The sequence below is a fragment of the Octopus bimaculoides genome, chromosome 8, assembly GCF_001194135.2.
Source record: "Octopus bimaculoides isolate UCB-OBI-ISO-001 chromosome 8, ASM119413v2, whole genome shotgun sequence".
Lineage (NCBI taxonomy): Eukaryota > Metazoa > Mollusca > Cephalopoda > Octopoda > Octopodidae > Octopus > Octopus bimaculoides.
The window spans coordinates 38,150,956-38,155,233 of NC_068988.1; the positions used below are offsets into that span (position 1 = coordinate 38,150,956).

The 4,278-nt window shown below is 36.2% G+C and overlaps 1 long non-coding RNA gene across 1 annotated transcript in view; it reads left to right on the plus strand.

The window, feature by feature from the left end:
• LOC128248566 (uncharacterized) overlaps positions 1 to 1,359 on the plus strand; it is a 30,726-nt gene extending 29,367 nt beyond the window's left edge. The window contains exon 2 of the long non-coding RNA XR_008264740.1: positions 91 to 1,359. This is a non-coding gene — a long non-coding RNA (uncharacterized LOC128248566). The remainder of the gene's footprint in view (positions 1 to 90) is intronic.
• Positions 1,360 to 4,278: the final 2,919 nt, after the last annotated feature.

Below are 4,278 nucleotides of genomic sequence, written 5' to 3' on the forward strand. Positions count from 1 at the left end.
CCACCACTACTACTAATTTTATTTGCAATTTTTCTCCATCTTTTCTTTTTATTTTCTTTATTTTTATCAATGATTTTTCTTTATTTTTAGGTTTGTATTTGACGTCTCATCTTTACACCTGTGAATTCATTCAAAAAAAGAAAAAAAGAAATTTAAAAGCCACAGGAAAGCAAGAAGAAAAGAACCCAAAGCCCTACCTGAATCTGATTTTGGAAGTCAGTTTTTTTTAGGATCAAAACAAATGAGAGATGGCTGGTGTCCATCCAAAAGTACGGATCAACCAAGCAAGAGAAATGATGATCTTAAAGCTGCATCTTGAACAGCTGCAGCGAGAGATTGCCATAGATCGACGTCCTCTAACCGAGACATTGGTGGAGATGGTGGCATTTTGTCAGGACCAACACCACGATGATCCCATCCTGAATAGGGATGAACCGAAAAATATCTACCCACCGCATAAAAGACAACAGTTTTGTCCTTTGATTTGAAATGTCTTGCTCTCTTTGTCTTAAATCATTTGTCTTTTACTTGTTATTGGATTGTAGCCATGCTGGAGCACTGGGTTTCGCTGGACAAAATCAATCCCAGTACTTAAAATGTTTTCTTTATTTGAAGCCTGGTGTTAATTATTCTATCAATCGCCTTTGCTGAATTGCTAAGCAAACCAACACTGGCTGTCAGACGATGGTCTTGGGAGGACAAATATAACCACAAAGACACCCACACATTTACATATATAGATACACACACACACACACACACACACACACACACACACACACACACACAGAGAAATGTATATAATGGGCTTCCACACAATTTCCATCTATCAAATTTGCTCACAAAGCATTGGTCTGCCCAAGATGTCTCACAATTGGACTGAACCTATGTAAACATAAAATCTTTGTGTGTTATTAGTGAGAACATGTCTACTCACAGTCTCACTAGACATCTTCACTCAGCTGTGGCAGCCTTAATTTTCAGTGCAAAAAATACAGTAAGGCTAATCACATGACCATCCTCTACAGCCTTGGTTGTTTGGGATTGTCACTAGACATGTTCACTGAACTGTGACAGATTTAACATACTGTGCCAAACATGTTGTCACACAAAGTAGTGGGAGCTTAAATTTTCTAAACCTAATCAAATGGTCACCTTCAGCCAATCAAATCGTATCCAAAACCAATACTAATTTGAGCCATGTTGTCTCTATAAAAGCAAGACAATTTTTGAATTCCAGTCAGAAGCAGGAGAGTTGCAGCATAGCTCCATGTTTTTCTATCTTGACTTTTGAAAATCAGAGAAATTTGTGAAACTGTTTAAGTCTTCGAAAATTTAAAAATAAAAAATTTAAATGAATCCTAGTGCATTTTCAACTTCTTTTTTCTAAATTTCTACCTGTGTGGAATAAAAATAACTTCGTTTTCTACATAAATGTGTGTGTGTGTGTGTGCGTGTATGTACATACTTAGTGGTTTGTTTGTTATGGCTGGTCAGAGAATGATCATTGGTGTCACACCTATAAAGTACTTAGCTGTATAGGCAACTTATCAGACTCAAATGCGTTATATAAATAAATGTGTGTGAGTGTGTGTGTGTGTGTGTGTGTGTGTGTGTGTGTGTGTGTGTGCGTGCGTGCGTGCATGCGTGTTTATATTTATACACACATATATATATGTATATGTGTGTTTGTGTGCACCCTTTACTAAACATCATGTGATGGTTGTAAATGACCAACATTGTTATACAAGCGAGGTTGTCCATTACCAGTCTTCCCCGGAAAATAGCTTTAACAATGGGAAAAAACAATTACCTTGTTTAGAAATATGTGATGGTTGATGACAGGAAGGGCATCCAGCCATAAACAGTCTGCCTTAACAAAATCTGCCTGACGGGTGCAAAAAGAGAGAAGTGGATGTCAAAAATAGTTAATTGTAACTTAAAAATTCAGTATAGAAATGATGTGAATCTTCAAAAAAAAAAAATAATAATAAATAAATAAAATTAAATTAAAAATTAAAAAAAAAACAACTTTTTTCATACTTAGTTAATCAGTTTATATCATAAAATATCCATAGAATAATATAAGATAATATTTAAAAGGATTTATTTGAACAGCAATTGTATGCATGTTTCAATAATGGACTCATTAATGCATTTATTTAATAAATAACCTTTATTTCATTAGCAATAATGATTATTTTAATTTCTTTGTTATGTACTTATTAAAACTCTTTGGAAACACTTTTGACACTCACCTTCCTTAAACCTGCTCTGATTATATAAAACATAAATTTGCAGTTTTACAGTATTCATATCTAAATTTAAAACCTTCCATCATAATTTTATGTAAAAAGCCTTTTGTTCAGTGATGCTCTAAATAGCAGATTGATAAAGACAAAATCAGTTACATTGTTAAATTCTAATAAATTCTTGATTATTTAAAAATTTAATTGCAAGGCACAGGCATTGTATTTCATGAGGAATACAGTAAACCATGGAAGTATTAAATGGTGGAGTTCTGGTTTAAGCACCCCATATAACCCCATCATAACTTTTTTTTTATTTTTTGGAATTTTCAGAAAATTCTTGCAAATTTGTGTTAAAAACCAAGGTCTTGGTAAGTTGGAAGGCAGAAATCCCTTCAGCTCAATCTGTAGAAGAGGTGTAGATAGAAACTCCATAAGATGGTTAACTGGGAGGATAGTTTTTGTGTGTGGAAGATGCACAGGTGCAATAAACACCAAAGATGTACAGAAAACAGATTCCATCACATGCCAGGAGGAAAAACTAGAAGTAGTTGATAGCTTCCATTACTTAGGTGAGCAAGCCTGAGAGCATAGCTGCTAGAATAAGAATAGCCTGGGCAAAGTTCAGAGAGCTCCTACCTCTGCTGGTAACAAAAGGCCTCTTGCTCAGAGTGAAAGATAAACTGTATGATGCCTGTGTGCAAACAATCATGCTACATGACAGTGAAACATGGGCCATGACTGCTGAAGATATGTGTAGGCTTGAAAGAAATGAAACTAGTATGCTCCACTGGATATGCAATGTCAGTGTACATACACAGAGTGTAAGTGCCCTCAGAGAAAAGTTGGACATAAGAAGCATCAGTTGTGGTGTGAAAGAGAGACGACTGCACTGGTATGGTCATGTGAGTATATGGAGATGAGGATAACTGTATGAAGAAGTGTCATATCCTAACAGTGGAGGAAACCTATGGATGAGGTAGACCCAAGAAGACATGGGATGAGGTGGTGAAGTACAACCTTCAAATGTTGCTCTCCACAGAGGCAATGACAAGCAGCCAAGACCTTGGGAGATATGCCATGCTTGAGAGGCCTTGGCAAGTCAAGTGAGATCGTAGTCATGGCCGATGTCAGGCGCACCCTTCAGTAATTGGGCAATATGCCATGCTTGTGAAGATCTGTTGAACCGAGTGAAATCGTTGTCATGGCTGAAGCCAGTGCCGACTGACTGGCACCTGTGCTGGTGGCACGTAAAAGCACCCACTACACTCTTGGAGAAGTTGGCATTAGGAAGGGCATCCAGCTGTAGAAACCTTGCCAAATCTGATTGGAGCCTGGTGCAGCCTCCTGGCTTGTCAGTTCTCAGTCAAACCGTCCAATTCATACCAACATGGAAAGCAGATGTTAAATGACGATGATGATGACACAGGAATTCATAAATCCCTATAAATCCTAAAAATTCCAGTCATTTTCAAATTTTATTTTAAAATTTCAGTTTAAAATATGGATAGCCCAAATTCTTTTGCTTAAATCCCACCAATGGACCAACCTTGAGTGAATCATCATTCCACTTAATGTGTTTCTAGGGAGAGAAATTTTGAAAAATATCAATAAATTTCAGAGTGACAGTGAAATGAGGAAGGTATCAGGTGGTCAGGAGTTGTGCTAAAAATAACAGCTAAATCGCCTAGGCTATATTTTTGTAAAATAAATTAGCGCTAAGATGATGTTTTAATTCCTCCACTTACCTGTATAACTTTGTTAGCATCCACATTTGATATAAACATACTGTAGGTGATTGTTCACCAATAGACGCAGCACAAGTTTTGTAAACATACATACCATAAGCGAGTTTTGAGCCTACATTGAGTGCCTTGGATGTGGGGGGAATTTTTAAGCCATTTTAGGGCAAAAAAGGTGCATCTTATAGGTCATCAAATACAGTATATGTATATATATGTATATATATATATATATATATATATACACACATATATACATATACATGTATATACATATATATATATAC